Here is a 24,715-nt window from a genome sequence, read left to right as displayed (position 1 = left end):
TTTCTTCTCCTTTTTTGCCTTTTTTTTATTTCGCCAGCGTAGAAATGCGGCAAGCGCCGCCGGTAGTCGGACCCACGATGTCGTGCTTAACTGTGTAGGCTTGTGAACTTGGACCCAGAAGTCTGAAGACGATGCTGATGGGTTCTTCAAAAACCACAGCTTTATAGGCACACTGTAAAATAGTTTACACCCTAAAAAGTGAAAAAGGGTGTAAATGTGTCTATAACCCACACCATCAGGGTGTCCGTTATATAGATAACACCCTAAGGGTGGGAGTTATAGACACATTTACACCCTTTCACTCTTTAGTGTGTAGATTATTTTACAGTGCATGCGACGCGTCCTCGTCCCTATTTCGTGCGGTTTCGTAGGGGAGCAAGTCCGCACTGTGGACGGTGGCCACTTTGAATCCTACGAGTCTCCAAAGGAGAGCCACTTAAAAGCCACGGAGGTACGTCGGTAACATTCGTTCGACACATGTGGCGAACGAAAATTAAGCTTTGCATACTGGCGGTATCACGGATCGCGGTGGTAAATATTTGCACTTTCACGTACGCTCAATCCTTCGTCGAAGTGTCGGAGATCGTCTTGGTCCATCACGACACTCAGAGAAAAGTAAAGGAGAGGTTTACAGGGAGTTATAACTTCGAGCCCTTAGGAGGACTCTGATAATTATTGGGTCATCTGTAATATTTGCTCGCCTCATTCGTATTTGCTGTGCCATCACGCAGTCAACACTATTTGCTTTCAAACTCTGTACCCAACTGCAAAACATTATGATGCTTGCTTTTTTTTTTCGCCATTCAAAAAGATCGTGTCCGAAAATGAGGCTGCGCAGCCGAGGCTCAATGTGCTCATCTGTAATATGTGACAGCCTTAATGCTGAGGACTGTATATATATATATATATATATATATATATATATATATATATATATATATATATATATATATATATATATATATATATATATATATATATATATATATATATATAATCTTCGCTGTGCTTGTGGACGCAGACAAACATGATAAAGACTACCCAAGTCATTGAAATTCTCAATCACCATTCGGTTCATTGGCGTATATCGGCTGATGTAAGGAAATTGTGAGCATGTAATTCTTCACGAATTACCCTGTGCTAAATGTGAACAAGCGAGGTCAACGCGGTCAGTCTTCTGAACCACATGCCTCGGCTTTCGATTATTCGGACCTTTTTGCAAACGCAGTGACCGCCACATAACAAGTTACACATAGCAACGGACGTCTTTCGTGAAAAAAAAACACTCTTCAGAAACACAAACATAATCTGCGAGGCATAAAGGATAAGACGGTAAGAATACGCGTTATATATACACGCTCCGTCCATCTTGAGTCTAAGGAAGCCGCCGCTTTTGTGCGAGTATTTAATGCCCTAATATGTACAACGGAATCTCGACCATGGCGTTCTTCCTTACATAACGCTAGCGCTTAGGAAGAGTGCAGATGACAGTACCGCGGTCACTGCAGTCAGAACTTCAAAGTTTCGCACTTCCTGCAATGAACCCTAAGCCTTTCTGTCGAATCCTTCCGCCGTCCTCCATGGGTGAGAATCCGTTGACCACACTCCTAATTACCACCGATGACAAGTCGCAAAAGCAACACTTGAAACATAGACGGTAGGACCAGTTGGTGCATCCATCAAAGTAAAACCCTTCGTTAAACTTCAGCTGTAAGTGACCGTCCGTCCTGTCCATTCCGTTTCTTAGTGCCCGTATTTCCGCTCAGCGACACTGCATCAAGCAACACTTACGTTTGACGAACAGCTTCACAGTTGCTCACAGAGGCTATGCGGCAAAGGGCACTTGGACGAACAGGCGACACAGACTTGCGGACTTCAGCGGTCGAAGGGGGGCAGTTCCGAAGGCGCGAACATCTTCACGGGGTCGCGACGCGCTTTGAGATTCATTTAGGGCCGAGATTGAGGCCGGCCTCGCATCGCGACCGTATATATGTCACGCTCCTGCAGTCGCCGATAAGGTGGAGCCGCGATCACCGTGTCCGAAGGCGCCGCCTAACGTTAAAACCTCGAAGGAGAGGTGGTGTCCGGGACGGGGAGGAGGTGGGGGGGGGGGAGGCGAGCAAGGAGAATGGTCCGAAAGACGGACTCCCCGCGTTATTGGCGGCGGCACGGTTCTCCGAACAAAAGGCAGAGCGCGTAATTGACCAAAGGAACGGGGAAGGGAAAAAAGGCCGGGCGAGGGCCGCGTCCTTTTCCCCCTCCTTTCGCGTGCGCGGATGCGCGTGTGTCGCATGTATATGTTGCGCACGGATTCTTCGACGATCGCCAATGAGCTGGCTGATAAGGGGAGACCCAGCCAGATAAGACGCGCTGTACCCACCGAATAGAATGCGGTGCCCCGAGCCAGCATCCTCCAGCGCACGCAGGTTTGGGGGAAGAGCCGAAGAATGGGGGGGTCCCCTGTGGATCGTGGCAAACACTGTTCGTAAAAGCTGTCCACTCGTCCTCCTTTTCGTTTTTTTTTTAGTATTTTCCCGCTTCTGCCGGTCTTTGAAATGTCACGAGGTCGAACCGGCGCGCTTCGAAGTTGTTGTGAGTCGCCGCGCTGATTAATTCGTAACCCTTACGGATAGGCATAGCTCAGTTTTACTGACTTTAGGAACGCGAGCCTGAAAGAGAAGCCTGATTGGCCAGTTACCTGATCCCAAATAGACCTAGTGCGGCGACGCCTGCGGTTGAAATGGCGTCCAGCGTCCGCCGCTGTCGCCGCGAGAGGCGCTGGCTGACATTCCCGGCGCTAATTTCGTGCACCCAGAAAAACGCCCAACAATGCATATAGGTAGGAGGATGGCCGCCGGGGTAGCTTAATTCACCGCGCTCGTAATGCGCAATATGGGGTGGGGGGTGGGGGTTCGAGTCCGAGTTGCTGCAAGTTAGTTTCCACTCTTATTTCCAACTTTCATTTCCAAGTGCTTTATTTGCGTCTACAGTTAAACACACACAACAGTTAATTTCTCCTATGGTTTCAGCGCCAGTTTATTTCTTTCATAAGGGGAACACGTGCTTACACAAGTATACAAAAGCAGGTCCCAGAGCATATGGTTTGTCGGCTTGTCTCTTTTCTTCATACGGATATGTGAATAATTGAGCTCTCGGGCCCCTTTTATTCGCGCTCATGCATAGAGGCTAATATGAGGCTACCCGTGTCTGTGCTAGAGTGGCTTACATTACATTCAGTGACGGCGGCATCAAACAACAATGACAGCCGGGCCAACATTACCTCGACGTTGGGCCCACATTGGCAACGTATACATCCGACAACGTTGGCCTAACACAGCCGGCATCGACGCCGCTTTCTGTGCTATACTTGAAGCAACTGCAAGGAAACGATCCAGCATGTTCTTTGCTTCTATCGCTGACCCCGCTGCGACGCAGTGAAGCGGTTGCTTGCGTCCATACTGGTTCGCGTGGACTACCGAGAGCTTTGGTGTGGAAGGCACTGGAGTGGCCGATTTCTACAGCTGTCGCAACAGGAGGCATTCAATACGCTGCTCGGCATTCCGAGATGAGCCGATTAGTTCCGCTAATGATGATGTGTGTCATAGTGTTTCTGTGAACACGTTGCGTGATAAGTCCTGGTGCTTCCGTGAAAAGATTATTTCATGTGTAATCTTGAAACCCCGTATGTCGTATGATGGAACCATTCGAGAGATAAGGAGTAGCCGGCGCCTTAAATTGTGCGTCAACATCTCCTTATATCATATCAATAAAAAAAACACCACAATTAAGGAATCTCATCTTAATTATTCCTCTTTCTCAAGCAAAACTGTGTAGTAAATTGAAGACACCGTTGAATAGTCGGACTCAAGGAAACACGTACCCTTGTCCTCTATACTAGACGTTGATTACATTATAGACCCAAGATTGATGAACTAACTAACTAACTAACTAACTAACTAACTAACTAACTAACTAACTAACTAACTAACTAACTAACTAACTAACTAACTAACTAACTAACTAACTAATTGATTAAGCACGCAATCAACAATGGTAGACAGCGACATAATTCTCAATATTGTAGGTATCGTGACCTTCACCTAGCTCCTTCGAAACTCAAACTCCCGCACACGAGACCCACGTGACTTTCCCGCAAGGAGCTCCTCAAATGCGGATGGTCATGACTTATCAGGCAGGCAACCGAGGGCTGCGACCTCGCTCGGGTGTCGTTTATTACTATCGCGATTAACGTCATTCGCGATAATCGCCACTGCGAAAAGTAAACGCTTTTCGTTCTCGTAATGGCATCCTAGCAGACCCTTAACTCGATTCCCTGAACGGGCGTGTAGAGCGTGTCAAATAAGTAAAACAAAAAAAAAGCGCTCGTCTAAACTTATCCCGATAAAGGAGATGAAGTAAACGACTATGCGTAACTAGAAGAAGCGCGATCAAATTAACGGCCGATAGCTTTGGGGTGGCGCGAAATTGCGGACTAAAACAAGAACAAAGGAATGAACGACGCTCGGCTACTGATATAGCGAGCTGGTGTTCCGGTTGTTACCTGTAGGTGAGAGATAGATAGCGCGATGATACACAGGACTTAATTGGAAGTGTGCACAGAGTACGCGGTTTGACTTCGACGGCAACCTGCCACGACGATGTTGAATAAAGAATTGAATTGAATTGAATTGACATACCGCGGCGCACACTTAGCAACCACGGCGAGAACGATCGCGACACGGATTTGCATATACGGAGAGAAATTTAAAAAAAAATACAGAATCTTTCTTCTGCAGGAACCGTATAGGCTTGACAGTTCCTTGCATGAAGATCTTTCCGGTTTACAAACGGAAATGTATCCTAGAGGTATATGACGTAACTCTGTAGTCTCTTGCATTGTGGCACAGTTATCGGGACGAGCAGCCGCGGCAATGAAGTGACTTCATTTTACCGTACGATGAAGGCGCACGTTGAAATTGTTTTTTACGTGCACACCACCAGACGCTATCGGGCAATCCTGCCATGAGATTGCGTGCTGGTTGCGCCGGTGCACTAAGTAAAGCATGTCCTGTTTGTTTTAATCTAATCTTGTGAAGTTGATTGAACCAAATACCGTCCCAATTGCATGGACAACCTGTGGGTTTTTTTTTTTGCTGTTCTAAAAAAATGTGGAGTGTTGACTCTCACGACTTATCTCGAAACGGACCACTGGCTGACCTCAGTAACCGTTTGCACACGCGCTTGCGCGGTTAGTGTTCTTCCTATGTCATTGCTTTCTCTTTATCACTTTATCTCTCATACCCCTGCGTAGGGTAGCAAACTGGATGTCCGTCTAGCTAGCCTGCATGACCTTTGCCTTTATACATCTATCTTTCTCTTGCAAGACCTCATGTGCTGAACCGACCTCGACAGTGTGTGTAGTTACTGCCGTTTTTAACCTAACAAATTTAAGCTATCTTAGGCTTACTGTCACTGTTTTTCTTCCTTTCTTTCTTTCTTTCTTTCTTGCTTTCTTTCTTTCTTTCTTGCTTTCTTCCTTTCTTTCTTTCTTTCTTTCTTTGTTTGCTTGTTTGTTTCGTTGAAGTTTCGTAGCAAAGCTGGGCTTCCTTTGGTCCGCATCGTTCAATAACCCATTTGACGCCGTTTTCTGTTTGGTGCGTCCCAGATTTTAATTGGTCGCAGATAACGAATCGCCTCTTCGGCAATTCGCTGTTCCATTTTATCGGGGAGTGTGCATACGGCGGTGTTTATTTGCTCTCCCCCAACCCTCCTCTTTCTTTTTTTCTAATGAAGAACGTAGGCAATGAACTATGAGAAGTGTTTAGTGAACAACGCGAACCTGAAATAATGTGGCTTTCTTGCGAAACATTTAAGCACAAAAAAAAAATGAACAGCATGTGAGCGCGAACAACTTCCGTTCGAAAGTTGTCGCAATAAAAAAAAAAAACGCAGCACACTCTACAAGAAATGAGCGGGCAGTTAGGCGTTGACGATCGCATAATGCCACCGTCGCGAGATGATTTCATCGTAAAAGCGCGCCAGTTGTAGCCGTATAGCTACAGATACGCGTCACGATGACAAAACCGGTGAAAGGGAGCGAGGTAGGGCACTCGACTGGTAGATTCCAGCTCTCGCGTTATCTAAAGGCGGCTTGCGATGCCCGGCTTTGTGGCGAGCGTTTTGCAAACGCACGTAGCTTGTTACTGCTGCAACTGTGTTTGCTGCTTAGCATTACGTAAGAGAATCTTTGGGCTTAATGGTCAGCACAAAACTCCGCTGCATTTCTGGTTAACATCCCTGACTTCTCTCTTTATATCCTCCTCTCCACTTCCACTGCCTATATACACAACTGATTACGTTTAATTTTATCTTTCTGATCTCTTTTCTCGGTTCCATTGGTGCAGGGCATCTAACGGGGCCTTAGCTTGGCTGTATATCTCCCCGAGCTGTCTAAGGCATGACGGTACTGCAAATCCCCAAGACGCATAGAAACGGCAAGCTCAGTCCACCGGCCAATGACGTTATGCATTCGTGAAGGTCTCTTTCTGGTCAGGCGCTTGATTCCTCACATACGAACGTCTTTACAATCCAACGTCGGCCGTCACGAGACCGAAGCGAATCCATCGCTCCACAGCACACTAGCTCCTATCGCACGAACTCGACGCGGTTGGGTCGAGTCAGATGACGACTCGACCCGAAATCGTTTACGTGCGTTCAGCTGCGCAGGCAGTGCTATATAATCAATTTACTCCTTGCAGTGGGGCTAACCGAACTGATTTACGCTTTAGCACTCACGTGACATCGGCGGACGGACTTCGGCCGCGAAAGCTCGACGCTACTCGACTTCATCGACGCGACTCGACTTTATCGGGTCCGCGCAAATGAAACTTGAGCCCTAAAAAACCTTGTCAGTAAGGCATATACAACATCATTTCGCGGCGATCAATGTCATTCATTCATTCATTCATTCATTCATTCATTCATTCATTCATTCATTCATTCATTCATTCATTCGTCGATTCACAGGTTCATTTCTACGAACACATTGTGAAATGGGACCGAACAGAAGAAATGCTTCTCAACAACTTGAAGGCAGCTTGATCCCCCTTCTTTGGAAATGGCGGCGAAACAGCAACAACAGAACGGAAAGCGTTTTACAAAACCTGCAGAGTGAACTAAAGAACAAGTTGAGAGTACATGACGGTAGAAAGGCGCCCATCTGCCGGTTACCGTCTCCACTCCAAGCTCACTCTGGGCACCGAAACGACCTTCTCTGACCTTGTCTGTCCGTATGCACATATACGTTCTTCAGGATGACGCAGTTGAGCTTCCTCTAGATTAGAGATCTCTATATCTCTTTTTCTTTTCCTTTCTCTCTTTCTTTTTTTCTTTTTTGCGTTCTAAGCGCGGGACATACAACAAAGGCTCGAGCAGAGGTACGCGCTAACGAAGACAAAAGATAGAGGGGGGTGGCAACGAAGAGATTGCGAAGGCCGCTTGAAGGCTGCTGCGGGTGACGAGTGCAGGTGTGTGACAGCGGGAAGACAATGAGTTCCCGAAGACGTCGATAAGAAATCGCGAGAGAATCGAGATTATCGGCACCGGCAAAGCCTCGCGCCCGGCACGAAGCAGTCGAAGAGCCTTTGTTCCACCTCTTCTCTCTCGCCCTCATTCTGCTCTCTCTCTCTAGCGGACTTGTATAGCTGCTACGAACAAGCCAGCTCAAAAATAGCGCCTGACTCTGCCCGCTGCATTCTTTTCTCTTGTTTTCTTTACTCTTTCTTCCTCTCCCCTTTTCCTTCTTTTTCTATATCTGTCTCTCTCTGTTCCGCACGGTCCGGGAGGTTTTGCAAAGTATGCCGGCGGCATGCTTTGCTTTTTGTCGACTAGGGAGAGATGCTTGGTCGTCGTGTGGCGTTATCTCTCATGCCCGCTGGACGCGTCAACAGCGCGCGGGTTTGTGAACCGACAGTTTCGAAGGGGGGGGGGGGGAGCAAAAAAAAAAGAGAAAGATAGAAACATATGCCGAGTTGAAGGCGAGACAAACACCGCTTCAGGCAGCGTGCCGTCACCTCGAAAGCGCTAATAACGTCGAACGGGAAATCCACAGTCGCCGTTATACTTAAAGGGACACTAAAGCGAAACAATAAATCAGTTTATACTAATGAAGGATTGTTTGAGAACCCTGCAGGCAGTCATTTCAAAAAAATAGTTCGATTATTAGATGAGAAAATGAAGGTCCAAGTATCAGTATTTGAATTTCGCGCCGAAACCCCAGCGCCGGTACGTCAGCGTGACGTCAGGGATTCCAAAGTATGTTTTCGCATTTGGGCCGCGTTGGCTGAGCAAAGGTTGCCGAAACTTGCCATGTTTAATATATGGTTCCTTTAGAACACAATGTAGTCAATCTGTATCGCTATATATAATTAGTAGGCCCTAGAAGCTTCCATCAATATCCAAGACGTCACAACCCCCAAGTGCGGGAACTTAAGTAGGCGTCGCCACCCGTATTTCGTTCTTGCGCTTTTTCTGGCTTACCAAACGTCTTATCGCTGTAAGAGTGGTGTTTTTGGTGTTGTAGAAAGGTAATTTACTGACGCAGAAGAGATCATTTTTTCACTTTAGTGTCCCTTTAACCCGAACGCGACTTAACCGCCCATGCTGCCTCTCCTGCAGAGGGTACTGCAGACTTCTAGTTCGAGTGCCCCGAATGGCGAAGTGTGCAATAAGCCTCTCTTCTAAAGCATTCGATATGCGCTGATTGCAGCAGGCGTTCGTTAAAGTTAAGCCACCTCAGATGTATTTTCATCGTCCGGGTAACGTCTGATGGGCAGGCTTTGGCACCTCATAGCCTTCAGAGGGATTTGATCGCGCTGTCGCGCGGAGCACTATGGGTGCAACGAAAAGAGGCCTAAATAAAACGGCCACTCAACTCTACGGTGAAACAAGGCTTTCGGCGGGAACGTTTCGAGAACAGCGATGGCGTGAGTAGTATTCAATTCGAACAAACTTTAAAGAAGAACGTTACGATCATCACAGCCACCGTAGTCCTCCATAAAGAAAGCAACAAAATCCCAATAAAGAAAGGAGTCAGGCAGGGAGATACGATCTCTCCAATGCTATTCACAGCGTGTTTACAGGAGGTATTCAGAGACCTGGATTGGGAAGAATTGGGGATAAGAGTTAATGGAGAATACCTTAGTAACTTGCAATTCGCTGGTGATATTGCCTTGCTTAGTAACTCAGGGGACCAATTGCAATGCATGCTCACTCACTTAGAGAGGCAAAGCAGAAGGGTAGGTCTCAAAATTAATCTGCAGAAAACTAAATTAGTGTTTAACCGTCTCGGAAGAGAACAGCAGTTTAGGATAGGTAGCGAGGCACTGGAAGTGGTAAGGGAATACATCTACTTAGTGCAGGTAGTGACGGCGGATCCGGATCATGAGACTGAAATAATCAGAAGAATAAGAATGGGCTGGGGTGCGTTTGGCAGGCGTTCTCAGATTACGAACAGCAGGTTTCCATTATCCCTCAAGAGAAAAGCGTATAACAGCTGTGTCTTACCAGTACTCACGTACGGGGCAGAAACCTGGAGGCTTACGAAAAGGGTTCTGCTTAAATTGAGGACGACGGAACGGGCTATGGAAAGAAGAATGATGGGTGTTAAGGGATAAGAAAAGAGCAGGTTGGGTGAGGGAACAAACACGAGTTAATTACATCTTAGTTGAAATCAAGAAAAAGAAATGGGCATGGGCAGGACATGTAATGAGGAGGGAAGATAACCCGTGGTCATTGAGAGTTACGGACTGGATTCCAAGGGAAGGGAAGCGTAGCAGGGGGCGGCAGAAAGTTAGGTGGGCGGATGAGATCAAGAAGTTTGCAGAGACGACATGGCCACAATTAGTACATGACCGGGGTAGTTGGAGAAGTATGGAAGAGGCCTTTGCCCTGCAGTGGGCGTAACCAGGCTGCTGCTCTGCTGCTGCTGCTGCTGATGATTATGAGTGAGTGAGTGAGTGAGTGAGTGAGTGAGTGAGTGAGTGAGTGAGTGAGTGAGTGAGTGAGTGAGTGAGTGAGTGAGTGAGTGAGTGAGTGAGTGAGTGAGTGAGTGAGTGAGTGAGTGAGTGAGTGAGTGAGTGAGTGAGTGAGTGAGTGAATTTGTCTGTGGCAAGAATGGCAAGAATGCTTTGCCCGAGCATGGTCTATATAGTGCAGAAGACGTCAGTCGGTCAGGCAGGCATTTAAAGCTTACGTCATCGAACGTTACTGTTATCAACCCTCGGTCGGTTCGCGACAAGAATTGCGTATATTGCAGCTGGACCGGGAACGGATCGCGCACTTTGATGCGAGTGGACGAAAGGGGGAGGGGGAAGGAGAATGTCGGAAGCAGCTGCGCCCTCTCACCTACCAACGTGAAACTAATATTCGAAACACGCACACAAGGGAAGCACTGCTGGCGCTTACGACACGCGGCGCCGCGATAAGCGTGCATTTTCACCCTGTGCGCCACGCAGTTTCTCCGTGTTTGCACACAAAGCTGACCCTGCCGTGCCCCCGGAAAGCTATGCGGACGCGTTCGTCGCAGTTCGAGTCGTTGGCATTTCCTGCGGTCACAACATAATCGTGAGCTTTGCGTGTTCTTTTTTTTTTCTCTCTGTTCTGTTTCGGATAACAGACAGCCGCGAACTGATAAGGTCCGAGAGCGAACGCCGAAAATAATCGATCTCGTTATACAGGAGTGCTTTTCCCACGCCCGTGATTCCTGCGATGGAGCTAACGAGCTTGTATCATACGTGATAGAGGGAAACGATGAAAACAGAAAGTGAGGGCAAGGTCAGAAAACTTGCGCTGGTGAAAGCAGGGTGGTCACGTGCGTTTTTTTTTTTTTAATCTTCCGAACAATGCGCGTTATGTAGTCGTAGCCATTGGTCTATAACCGATACCGCGACGACGATTTATTTAGCTCGCAGTGATCTGCGATCACGTGGCACCGACTGCCAGCAGCCGGAGCCAAGTGCGCATGCGCGTAGTCGCTACGACGCATGCGCACACAATGACTGTACGGGCAGCGGATGGAGGTGAGCTGCAGACTGAGGAGAGCCTCTGACGGGGGGCCAGATTACGAGACGAGACACTGATGACTCAGCAGTCAGGGTCAGGGAAAAAGGGGCAACATGATGTTGTCATCATACCTCGCTGGTGAAGCAGCGCACTGACACGGACACAGTGAAGACAAACAGGAAAAGACGACACTCGCTGTTTGTCTTCACTGTGTACGTGTCAGTGCGCTGCTTCACCAGCAAGGTATGAGATCACTCACCAACTAGCCCAACTTTCCACTTTAATGATGTTGTCGGTGAAACGGAATTTGATCGCATCCAAGAGGGCATTCCCCTTAGGGAATACTTACACCGATACGCCGCAAAGTTGGTTAAATTAACGAGAGGTGGAAGTGAACGCGCGTTTTACTGTGACGCATCTTACAAACAAGACAGGGTTTCCGCCGGAAACTGGAAACGTAGCGCTCCAAACACACACATCCGCACACGTACACGCGTAAACAAGTGTACATGATAGGCAGCTTGGAGAAAGCACGCCTCGCGTAAAAAAATGTGGAACGGGCCAGTCGCTCAGTATCTGGGACACACCTGTATCTGGCACGCTGTTCGTAACAAGATACTTCGAGGCTATCTTTGAAAAGCAGCTCAGACGCACTCATATAAAACCATGTCGTACAGAAGTACAGCTGATTATACCCACAATCGCATGAGACAAACTGACGACAAGTTCTTTTATCTCTGGAATGGCTGCGCCGTCGTCTTTTGCAGGTTAGCTGATAACCTAGAAACGGCGAAGAGGGGAGCTAGTCGACAGTTGAGAGACGTGCGGAGAGGGACCGTTAGTTACGCAACGGCTGTACGACTTTTTGCTCTGAAGCAAAAGCGGTGTAAAAAAAAAGAAAGAAAAAAAAGGAACGTGAACGAAAAGCAACGACGCATGCGTGAGACGTTCGTCACGGAACAAAAGCGGCAGACGGTGAGTGAGCCCAAAAGTGAAAATGGAACCGAGGCGGAGAACGCGTTCACTGCAGTGGCAGATACGAAAGTCGTTGGGAGTCGGGCGGAGAGAATCCAAAGTCGGAAGAAGAGAGAGAATCTGAAAGGAAAAGAAAAATTAAAACAAACAAAATAAATAATGAAAGAGAAGGCAGGAAGGAGCAGTGATGGAACGAAAGTTTGATCCCGTAATCCTACGAACAAACAAAAAGAAGGAAGTATCGCCGCGCGATAACTCGGTGGTCTTGTCCGCTTTCCCCACCGGCTCCTGTGGCAAACAACCAGCGAACCGCTCGGCTCATCTGTTCAAGAGGAAGAGAGAGAGAGAGCCCCCTGTGAGGAGAGAGAGGCCAAAACAAAACGCGCGCATACGGCATAGTTACGGGGGCGTACAGTATTATATACTAGCCGCGAAACCGACGGTGCAACAGCGACACGCGGTGAAAAACAAAGCAGCACTAAAGAAGGAAGGGGAGGCAAATGGGGAGCGGGAGGAAGGCGGGTGGGGGGGCGGGGGGGGGAGGCGGTGAGTATCCCGTTATGCGCTCCTCGGCGCGCATTCGGGTTCCCAGTCGGGCGCGGCCCAGATGGACGCGGGGGCGCGTGGCAGGCACGCTTGAGGCGCCACGCCGCACAGCTGACGCAATGGCGGCTGGCGGGCGCCTGCCAAGACTCTAATGAGGAGCAGTCTGCCCCCCCCCATCTCTCCCTCCGCGCCCCCCCCCCCTCTTCCCAAAACACTGACCCCGTGAGCCCACCTCTTGCCCGTTCATAGACACGGAGCGTGGCGCCGGTACCAAGCGGCAGTAGCAGCGCACCTGGGCAGAGCTAGGGTAAGGAACGCGGTTGAGTACCCCTCTCTCTCTCTCCCCCGCCTCCTCTCCTCCCCCGCCTTCTTTGCCGCACCGTCGTGTAGCCGTTTCCCTTCCTTTGCCGTCATGCTCGAGGGAGCCACACGACCACAGCCGTAGTACGTAGCGGAGCCAGCCAAGCCTGGCCCGCGAATACCGGTCTCTCTCTCGGAGGGTTTGGGGGGCGCCAAGTGTTGGTACCGTTATCGCCGGCGCGTGCCGATAACCGTGCCGTAGTTGCGTGCAGTGCTGCCTCAAGTCGGAAGCATGAAAAGGATGGGCTCGTTAAGAAACTCTTTTTTTCTTTATTCCTAGTGCAATGCGAGTGCGTCCGCACTACAGGCTCACGTGGTGACGCTTATAAGACGTCGTAATCAAGGGTTCGACGAAAGTTCGTCTGGTCAGGCATGGAAACAAAGGGGATCACGGTCACTGATGACCGAGTCTGATGTATAATCCGACGTTTCGGAACCGCGTACGGGTTCCCTGTTCACTGGTCAGACTTGGCCAGTGACCGTGATCCTCGTCCTTATCAGTCGTCGACGTAAGTTTATGTAAACGTAAAACTACCGATATTTGGATAAAAATTATATCGCTGCAGAGTCGTGTTCGGAAGGAAGACGCGCTCTTCCGAGCAGAGAGAGGGTTGGTCGTGTAGGAGCCGCGGTCACACACTCAAGTAGTATGCCAATCTTAGCCTGCTTAAAGGGCTGCGGCCAGCACGCAAAACTTGAGCGCTGAAAGAAGCTTATAACGATCCAGCTAAGTGATAGCCAGAACCAAACCTAAAGAAATCTGCAAACCAGTATCGCTGCAAACGACATTCGTATTTTGGGCAAATTCAAGCGCCACAAGTAAACGGCGTTTCAGAACTATAGTTAGTAAAAATCCATAACAGCCAGATATATGGGCAACGAACAGCGGGACCGTATATACATATATTGTAGGACGGTTCGCACAATCACGACGGTCTCAGCTATTGGCCGAAACGTTGTCAGGTTGAGGCCCGGCACCGTAACAACACGGCGAGCTGAGCCAGTGTAGAACCCAACATTGGACCACACTGACTTTACAGTGCACAACGTCGGCCCAGCGATGGGGCGCTAGCATGAACCCGCCAACGTTTTTCTTCCTTGATGCGCTAGTACACCACCGCATCTTATCTCTCAATGCTACAGGCTTGTGAACCTAAGCAAAATTCGCCAATCTCCGCGATCGCACGATCGAGCTCTTATCTGAATTGCGCACTCTGAATCATGGAGTTGTCGCGTCAGCGCAATACGGCGAAGTTGCGCTTAGGCCGAAGTCAGCTTGTCAATTCAAGCTTAAAAATGGCGGCAGACTTGGGTTCGTTCGCACATGAGCGCAGCGTCACCTTATAAGTTAAAGTACGAAGTGTACAGCGACACTCAGAACGACAGAAAGCTGAGCTAGTTGGGAAGGATTCATTATGCAAAAAAGGTGAGGCGTGCAGACAGGACACAAGAGCAGTGGACAACAGTGACGTCATAGGGGTACGGGGTCGGTTAAGGTGTGTCAAGTCGAGTCAGGTGTGTGCAGGTTTATCTCCCGAGAAATACACGAGCCCCAACGTTACAAGTTAGAGCTCGCGTCTCCCTCTTCCTGCCGTCCCACTATCCGAGCTGTGCACGACCTCCGCGGACAAGAACGTCGTCGAACTTGAAGAAGTGGGTACCAGCGAAACACAAAAGGACGCGCACACAAGGAAAAGGCGTTAGACACGGACGGACGCTGGAGTTTCAGCCGTACTTTATTGAAATTCGCATTGCCAGGCACATAACCTCCGACGCATGCGCATCAACTCCTCCCAAGACGTGCGCATATAGATGACACCTCGAGAGTACATTACCGCGCGAAAACAGCCGACGCACGCGCAACATCTTCAAGCCTCCTCCGATGCACGGAACTAACGAAGGCCGACGAGTATCACGGGAGCCACTCTGGCGCCAGGGGGCGCGCACGCGCGCGTTATTAGGCAGCTTTGCTCTTCCGAGCGTGACCGACCTTAGCATCGTTACTGTCTCTCGAGGAACTGCCTGACAAGCGTGGTCTGAAATAATATAACGGAAAAGAAAACGCCCGCGCACACAATTCGTTCGGCGGGGGGAAGACGCCATCTGTTGGATTATATAATCGCGTACGACTGTACGCCACGTTACGCGTCGCCGTCTCACGGCTTCCGCCAGTTCGCTGCAACCGCAGATGCCTGCGTTGAGTTTCCGTTGAGTTTCCGTTGATTTTCCGTATGTATATATGTAAAAGGAAACTTCGTTGTTTACATGCGGCGATGACGCTTTACGTACGTCCTCTCGGTGCCACTGCAATCCCGACTGCGTGATCGAAGCCGTTAACTCAATGCAGAAGCCCTGAACTCTAACACCTCTGACATTATGCGGAGCACGCAGTGAATAGAATTGTAAGTATCTTTAAAGCCTTGCAAAGTAGCATAGAACCGGTGAACTGTAGATGAGGTAGAAGAGGAATGTTTCCTTTTTTGTGTGTGTGTGAATAAATAAAGCTTCCTAAGCACGAGGTCGCGGCGATCCCAACCGCGTCGGCCACATTTCGATGCAGGCGAAATGCAAAAACGCCCTTTTTATTGATATGATATAAGGAGATGTTGACGTACAATTTAAGGTGCCCGCTACTCCCTTGTTCCGCGTACTGGAGGCACGTTCAGGAACCCAATAGCTTAAACAATAGTTAATGAAGAATAAAGCGAAATTAAGACGTCCGCCTAATCGTAGCAATTGCTACAAAAGAAACCCATACGGTTTCCTCGAAAGAAAAGCCGAGCAACAAGGGCCAAAGTTCGCCCTGGTCCGGGACTCGAACCCGGGACCACCGCCTTTCCGGGGCAGCCTCTCGACCATCTGAGCTAACCAGGCGGCTAGCATATGGTAAGGCGAAGTCGAACTTATCAACAACTCGAACCAAAGGCAACAGCTTGCCGTAGTAGTTATGCAGCAACCGCAGTTGGTCGAAATTATTCCAGAGTCCCCTACAACGGTGTGCATCATAATATTATCGTTGTCCTGGCACGTAAAACCTTACAATTAAAAAAAATGATCTCGTGTATTTCTAAGAACCGCATCATGCAACTTGCCTACAGTCTTCGAATTATTCAATTTTTTTCCTTTCTGTTACATTTGATTCAACCGGTACACCTACCAAAAAAAGGTTCGGAGAAAGAAGCACTGCGAAAGTTCTCGCGTGTCAGTAACAAACAGACCACGCGGTTCGCGGTTTAAAGATACCGCACACCACAGGAAAAACAACTTGGGCCAAATTGGCTTTCGACGCCTGCGGCGAGGGCACACAGGGCACGTGAGTCTGACTGTATCGCATGCTAGCGCCAAGCGACCCCAGTGACTGCAAGACTGGATGCCTGCTCATCACGAGCTCGCGCGCTGAACAAGACGACATAATGTTTTTTTCTCTCTCTTTCGGTTACTGTTGCGCGGGGTGCGCCATAGCCAACGTAAACTTAACGATGGCTTCCAGGTGATGCGCGGTGTGTGTGTTCTCCTGCAAAGGTCACAGCGGGGCTAATCACTAGCTGTGTCATTGGCGCACTCCTTTCCCGTCGTCCTATCGGCGCGTCCCTGCGAGGTCGCAAGCGCACAGCCGGCGGGCTGCGCAGGGTGCACCAGGGCGGTTGTTCTGGCTCGGCAAGGACACTGCAACTGCAGGGTGCTACCGGAAGTGCGCATAATAAGGAGGCAAACGACGCAAACAGGCTCGCATCGTCTGAGCCGGGAGTATTCGCGGTTTTTTTTTGCGCAGTAGCTGGTCGAGCAGCCTGTGCGTTGAACGTACGTACGTAACGCATGTTACGCACATATGCATTTACTCACGTGCGTACGCACGCATGTATGTATGTATGTATGTATGTATGTATGTATGTATGTATGTATGTATGTATGTATGTATGTATGTATGTATGTATGTATGTATGTATGTATGTATGTATGTATGTATGTATGTGTGTGTGTGCGTATGTATGTATGTATGTATGTATGTATGTATGTACGTACGTACGTACGTACGTACGTACGTATGTATGTATGTATGTATGTATGTATGTATGTATGTATGTATGTATGTATGTATGTATGTATGTATGTACGTACGTACGTACGTACGTACGTACGTATGTATGTATGTATGTATGTATGTATGTATGTATGTATGTATGTATGTATGTATGTATGTATGTATGTATGTATGTATGTGTGTGCGTATGTATGTATGTATGTATGTATGTATGTATGTATGTATGTATGTATGTATGTATGTATGTATGTATGTATGTATGTATGTATGTATGTATGTGTGTGTGTGCGTATGTATGTATGTATGTATGTATGTATGTATGTATGTATGTATGTATGTATGTATGTATGTATGTATGCGAAAAGAACAAGGTTAACTTCGGGGGCACGCTTTCGTAACAACCCTATATCTCTCACAAAAGCCGTAACACATTTTATGTTGAAGTGAAACTCAACTTAACGCACGATATATTTTACAAGGCATAACAGGCCACATAACAAGCCAACCGACAATGGCGCCAAGGAAAACATAAAGGGAAATTTCTTTTATTATTCCAGTTTATAAGTAACTTAGATACGACGGATTAATTTACAGTAACCTTTGCATTCTTCATAAAGGAAATGAGAAACTAACGCGAAAAGATCGCGTAATCTCGCCAGATTCGGCAGTCGAACCCACAACCTCCGTCATGACGCACGCTATGCTCTACATATGCCAAGAAGGCTCTTCAACGACGACGGCTGTGCCCTCGCGTCCAGGTAAATTCCAAAGAAAGTGGACGGTGGGACAGCCGTCGGCGTATGCAGCTTACAGTTAGTATAGCGAAATTGCACGCGTCATGCCGGTGGTCCTGGGTTCGACTACCAAAGACGCGGTAGACATTGTCTTGCGCTTGCGCACAATGCTGGTGTGCGTGGGGTTAATGGGACCTACACGACGACTCCGTACGGGTGCATCTCAACTGTATGCGTGGGATTTCTAACCGCGGTTGTGGGCATCTGGCGAGGTTAGTCGTTTTCATCCGGCGAGGTGAGCGGAAGAACAGAAACGTATAGCGGAATCTTATCGAGGCTCTCTTTCTTTCCGCGCTGTCTATAATGAAGCCCAGGCACGCGTAATCGTCGTATGCGGCTCAGTGGGCGTTGCCCGCCGTACGATTTGGGGCGCTGGCGTTTCACAGACGCGTGCGTGTTCTACACGTGCAGTAACACGCGTACACGCCTGCATGTCGCGCGGGAACCGCAAAGCCTGCGTGTACCGGGAAACTAAGTTGCTCGAAATCTGTTTAGATGGAAGACGAGCTCAGAGACTCTGAGGTATACCTAACTGCAGACGAGAGGATTTTCAAGTCACACCGAAGGTTACATACGGCCCAGCGGAGGACGTATATTATACGTCTCGAAAAGAGGTTATGCGACCAGCTCACCAACCCCGGTCTAATGACGCATAGCATCGAGGCCGACTGATTTTAAACCCCCGGTTAATACGAAGAAACGCATAACGAAGTCGTAGTGGCCAAGTATATCTCGTGTAACCGCGGAGACGGGCTGGGACGTTCTGTTTGGAAGGAAGTCGCGGGCGTGAAGTGCGGCATGTACAGATAGATGGTCTTGGTGACGGCTTCGCCGCAGTCTGCGACTATACGCTCAATTTCCAGCATGCCTAAATGCTCGTCTTGAAGATTTAGCAAGTGCCAATTCAACTGTTCCCTAACGCGACGCAGCCGCGCTTGGCACAGACAGCAGTCATAACCCACATTGCATATAAGACCCGCCGTGGTTGCTCAGTGGCTATGGTGTTGGGCTGCGGAGCACGAGGTCGCGGGATCGAATCCCGGCCACGGCGGCCGCATTTCGATGGGGGCGAAATGCGAAAACACCCGTGTGCTGAGATTTAGGTGCACGTTTAAGAAACCCAGGTGGTCGAAATTTCCGGAGTCCTCCACTACGGCGTGCCTCATAACCAGAAAGTGGATTTGGCACGTAAAACTCCATTATTAATTAATTAATTGCATATAAGTGAAGAACTTCAGCGTTTTCACATTTGCCGTTGTACCTAAGCTTCAACGTGACCAAGCCGCGCTTAGCGAACACCACCTTGATGGCACAAGGACTTTTCACTCCGATTCATGACGTCATGTTACCTGGCCCGACTGCCATAGAATCTAATGGGTATGCTCCCCAGCAAGCCGCGGTGATTTTGGCGTCCCCACTTTCGTAGCGCCAGCGTTGGCACTGGAAATATCGGGCCAAGTAGCCAGACGTCGTGGATCGGAGTGAACAGCCACTGTGCTCTCTAGGCGGTGTTGGCTTAGCACAGATCCCACTCTTAGCGGCAACTCGTAAGTGTTCAGCTTGAACATTTTTGATGCGCGCGCAATCCTTACAGTGAACACGACTCATCTACGTGCTTGCCCAAGTTGCTCGCCCGAAGGTCGACTTGGGAATGCTCGGCCCTAACATCTGAGCACTCGCAACCCCAATATCGCTCGAGCATATAAACCAACTTCCTCGTTGTGCCATTCCTATACTTGCGTACGGCCGAGGTAATGTCGGGAAACTTCAATTTCGCCTTATCTATTACTACGCTGGATAAGGGAGAAAGCGGGGATGCGACGCCGTCTATTTGCACAGAAACTCTCTTCCACGCACATATAAATTAAAAGTCGAAGGGAGACGCTAATTACTGCAGTGCTTTCTTTTTCCTCCTTTTACTTTGTGAGGGGCAAAGATATATGTATACAATGGAACGACAACATTTCAGTGATCGCTGCAAAAAATATTACGAGCAAAATAGGAGGCGCGATCGCCTTTTACGGGAGCGGCGCGCAAGCGGAGCGGAAGGCGTCGTCGCGAGAAACAATGCGTGGTACAGGTTTTTTCTGGCTGTGTTTGCACTCTATTGACCCACGTTCACAGTGAGCGCGCCGGAAAGGAAGTGAGATAGGGCGGGGCGTATCTCAGGTGGCAGATTTCATTTGTCCAGCCCCGACTTGATTACAAAGCGCCGCGGCCAGATGCTGGCGCTGCATCAATCTCGCGCGTGCCCGAAGAACGCCGCCGAAGAGCGCCCAAGTTACAAACTATAAGGCCACGGCCACCTACACTGTAAAATAATTTACACCCTAAACGTGAAAAAGGGTGTAAATGTGTCTTTAACTCGCACCCATAGGGTGTCTGTTATATAGATAACACCCTAAGGGTGTGAGTTATAGACACATTTACACCCTTTTCACTTTTGGGGTGTAAATTGTTATATAACACCCTAAGGGTGTGAGTTATAGACACATTTACACCCTTTCTCACTTTTAGGGTGTAAATTATAATATATAAGGGTGTGAGTTATAGACACATTTACAACCTTTTTCACATTTAGGGTGTAAATTATTTTACAGGGTATCCGAAACTCGCTTTTCGTTATTGATTCCCATTTGTCACGTGCTTGGAACTGGCAGGTTTCGCGGTGATCACGTGTCAAGGTGACTATAATGTGTCTAATACGTCCGCGAAACGGGCCTATTGTACTTACGGGACTCTCCGAGAAACGTAACTGAACAGAAACTCAATACAAGGACAATGTATACGCTGCGACTCGAGAAACGAAAGGTGTTAAGGCCAAGCTACACGCACGCCTGTTTACAGGAGATATTCAGAGACCTGGATTGGGAAGAAATGGGGATAAAAGTTGAAGGAGAATACCTTAGTAACTTGCGATTCGCTGATGATATTGCCTTGCTTAGTAACTCAGGGGACCAATTGCAATGCATGCTCACTGACCTCGAGAGGCAAAGCAGAAGAGTGGGTCTAAAAATTAATCTGCAGAAAACTAAAGTAATGTTTAACAGCCTCAGAAGAGAACAGCAATTTACAATAGGCAGCGAGGCACTGCAAGTCGTAAGGGAATACATCTACTTAGGGCAGGTAGTGACTGCGGATCCGGATCATGAGACGGAAATAATCAGAAGAATAAGAATGGGCTGGGGTGCGTTTGGCAGGCATTCTCAGATCATGAACAGCAGGTTGCCATTATCCCTCAAGAGAAAAGTGTTTAATATCTGTGTCTTACCAGTACTCACCTACGGTGCAGAAACCTGGAGGCTTACGAAAAGGGTTCTACTCAAATTGAGGACGACGCAACGAGCTATGGAAAGAAGAGTGATAGGTGTAACGTTAAGGGATAAGAAAAGAGCAGATTGGGTGAGGGAACAAACACGAGTTAATGACATCTTAGTTGAAATCAAGAAAAAGAAATGGGCATGGGCAGGACATGTAATGAGGAGGGAAGATAACCGATGGTCATTAAGGGTTACGGACTGGATTCCAAGGGAAGGGAAGCGTAGCAGGGGGCGGCAGAAAGTTAGGTGGGCGGATGAGATTAAGAAGTTTGCAGGGACGACATGGTCACAATTAGTACATGACCGGGCTTGTTGGAGAAGTATGGGAGAGGCCTTTGCCCTGCAGTGGGTGTAACCGGGCTGATGATGATGATGATGATGATATGATGATGATGATGATGATGACACGCACGCCTGCCGGCGGACGAAAACTTGCGCCCGCACGCATGCGCAGAAGTGCTGCCAACAGACGCGCTGCCAGACGTGCAGACGCGCTGCCAACGCATGCGCAGAAGCGTGCTGCCAAAATCAAAGGCTATACGTAGTGCGCCTTTCGCTAAACCCGCATGCTCCGTTGACATTGAGGCCACGTATTCCCGTATGATCGAACGGTATTTTACTAGATTTCCAAGTCACATGAAATGTGGGGGGTTCGTTAAATACGCATTCCATAAACTTCATCTCTTATACATCTATACGCTTGGCGTGGAGGTGCCATTAGATCGTTCAATTGTTTCCTTTTTTTTTCTGATCGGCTAGCGCTGCTCGAAAGACCCATGTCTTGCGGAAGTACTCTCTGATTTTCTAAATAATATCTGTTGAGGTTCTGTAGTATTCAATATACGCTACAGAAATATCACGCCGGCGGTTAACGGCGCATCCGGCTTCTCAGATCTATCGCCCGTTCCGGGGAGGCCATAATAGCCCTCTGGTTCTGCGGTACTAACAGGGCACATATTGTGAAAACAAATTCCCTTATCGGGCCACGTGAATCAGTTCTGAGAACGAGCGCGGCACCTGGCTTATCGCTTTGCTGGAGCGGAGCAAATTGCCAGTATATGGAAGCGAAGGTACGAGCCGTGCGCCAGAGACAAAACACTGACTTTGCCAAAGCTATTTTCGTTCTTGCCACGGCTCTGACCCGACAGACAATGCGATGATGCCAGCTCGAACCGCCTCGCAATACCGTTTCGTTCTGGTGGCCTGACGTCACAAAGCGGTTCTTTGCAGGTCAGGACTCGACCGGTAAACAAGATTCCTGACTGAAAGCGTCAAGCTCCGTGCGGAGTATCTTCCTTGTTAAACCTTGCATGGGACTCGAGCGTCCTCCGCGCAGTAGGGCCACAAGATCGCTGCTGCACACTTTTCGAGAACGTCTGCCTCTGCGACCACCTTTTATTGAGTAGCTGTTGAGTGTGCACGCGCATCCCTTTCGTTTTTCCCCTTTTCTTCCCGCTTCCCCTCCCTAAGCGTAGGGTAGCAAATCAGATGCAGCCTAGTTGGCCTCACTGTCTTGTCTTTCTTTCTTTCTTTGTCTCTCTCTCTCTGAATATCGAAATAGCGGTGTGGCATTCTGATCTTCGTAGCCTCAGACGCGGAGTCACACTTCAGAAAAAAAAGCGTAAAGGAGGGGGGGGGGGCGATGTAACGAGCAGTCAGCTCCTTGTGAGTGCAAGTGACGCAAGACGCTTTCAGGTTATGTTAGTTAGGGGCTCTGCGGAATTGCTCTAATGAAGCATCGCTTGGCCATAGCTTTCTATAGATCAGGCAAAAGAAGCACCAAACACATGGAATGCGACAGAAAGATTTTGATATCACTGTCGCAGAGTCTATGGCGAAAGCAGACCGCGACGGGCTGCGAAGCTTACAACAGCGTGTCTGTCTCAATCTCCTCTCCACGTTATTTGGAAGACAAGTGCTCAGTGTCCGCCACCTTCTCGCCTTCGCCTTCCGCGTTTGACGCGCGTCCACGTGACGCTATCTACGAAAATGCACACAAAAAAGAAACGTGCAGGGAGCACGCGTCAACCGTCAAGGAAATGCCGCAAGGCAGACGACGCAGATCAGACGACAACGAGACGAGAAGCAGACGTCGGGATGTCTTTCATATGGCCGCCTTCGGGTTAGGTGGCAAGCAGTGACCGCCGTCGTCTTGTCTTAGTGTTCCGTGTATTTAGCGATGTAGCCACATGACGCTCCCTATACACAAACCGTACAAGAGGTCTGCAGTGGGTTCGCCGATTGCTAAACATCGCTCCCGACGTGTCATTAGCGCGTAGCGACATGCAGTCTTTGTCGCACCCCTAAGGTACGCCCGATATGGCTCTATCGCGACTACAGGTACGCGACCTTCAAGCCATCTGCATTCTACGCGTGGGCACAGCGCACGTATACAGAAGCGCTGATTCGGAGTGTATTACTCGTTTTGTTTACCCAAGAGAAGCAGCACTGGAGTCCAACAGAAGCGTACCTATGCATTTCTAGATAAGCGCTGCTGCTTATCACTACCCGTCACCACGGCCGTAGGTGTGAGCGAGCTACTATATAAAAAGGAGCACTGAGATGCTTGCATCTTTATCGGTATTGTACTGGCAGCACTCTTTCAGCTTCGATAATGATCCATCTCTCTCTCTCTCTCTTTCTCTCTCAAACCAGTCAGCTTCTTCCCTTCGCTTCAGTGTACCAAACAGTGTAGGTGAACACTAATTTCCGACACCAACGAACGTAGAAGACAAAGGCCACCGCAGTAGGAGATAAAAACTGCACCTAAATACCCTTACAATTTGTTGCGAAAATTATGTTGTTTTTAAGCAGACATTTCCTGCCTTCAACTGACCTGCTGTTGAGGTTGAATATAATGCGTAATCTTTGAAAGGGCATAGTCGAAAGGCGATGACCGAAATGCAACTGTCAACGAGCGATTAGAGAATGAGTTTGAGTGTGTACCACTACGGCTTGTCCTTGCGAAAGTTGTAGTGGACGATTGAAAAACTCCATAGGAAATACCTTGTAAGATTGACGGTATTCGAAGAAAACTTCAACTACATTTCTTTTCTCGCAACTTGAACAATTTTAGGAATTCATAATCCTCTTTAGTTTCTTCCGTATGCTGGATACATCAAGTCGCGGGTCATCGTCATTACAATTCTTTTACGTGTAAACGAACCACGAGAGTGACTTGTTGGGCTAGTTGGTACATGGTTATACTAGGAAAATGCCAGCAAACTTAAAAGTAGAAAAGATCGAGAAGTAGGCATAGACAAAGCGACAGGAAGGTTGTTGCCACCATCCCTTTCCTGTCGCTTTGTCTATGTCTGCTTCTCGATTTTTTCAACTTTCAAGTTTGCTGCCATTCGCCTAGTATAAACGAACCAACTGTCCATGTATGATAGTAAATAAAAAAAAAAGAAGGATTGCCTAGTATGTAAGAGACCTTCGTACTTTTGTGTGACGACGGCTGTTCCCTATGCCATAAGAGCAATTGAACAACGTACGCACATACGTGCAACCCCTTAACAAGAAGCATGCCAGGTATTCAGTTGAATATGAACATAAGGTACAGTGAACACTGTGGAAACACATGAGGAATTCTATAGATTTCAGCAGCAATAATTTCT

The 24,715-nt window shown here is 48.5% G+C and overlaps 1 protein-coding gene across 4 annotated transcripts in view; it reads right to left on the bottom strand.

The window, feature by feature from the left end:
• Positions 1-24,715, bottom strand: part of pros (homeobox protein prospero) — a 250,832-nt gene that overhangs the window by 128,859 nt on the left and 97,258 nt on the right. Inside the window, exon 1 of one of the 4 annotated variants that reach the window (XM_065436664.1) lies at positions 1,792-1,940. The exons of the other annotated variants lie outside the window; for them this stretch is intronic. The gene's annotated coding sequence lies outside the window, so the exon portion shown is untranslated. Of the gene's footprint in view, positions 1-1,791; positions 1,941-24,715 lie in introns of those variants that run through there. 4 annotated transcript variants of the gene reach the window in all.

This window comes from Dermacentor albipictus, chromosome 7 (assembly GCF_038994185.2).
Source record: "Dermacentor albipictus isolate Rhodes 1998 colony chromosome 7, USDA_Dalb.pri_finalv2, whole genome shotgun sequence".
NCBI classification, from domain to species: Eukaryota; Metazoa; Arthropoda; class Arachnida; order Ixodida; family Ixodidae; genus Dermacentor; species Dermacentor albipictus.
This window is presented reverse-complemented; position numbering and strand designations above follow the sequence as displayed.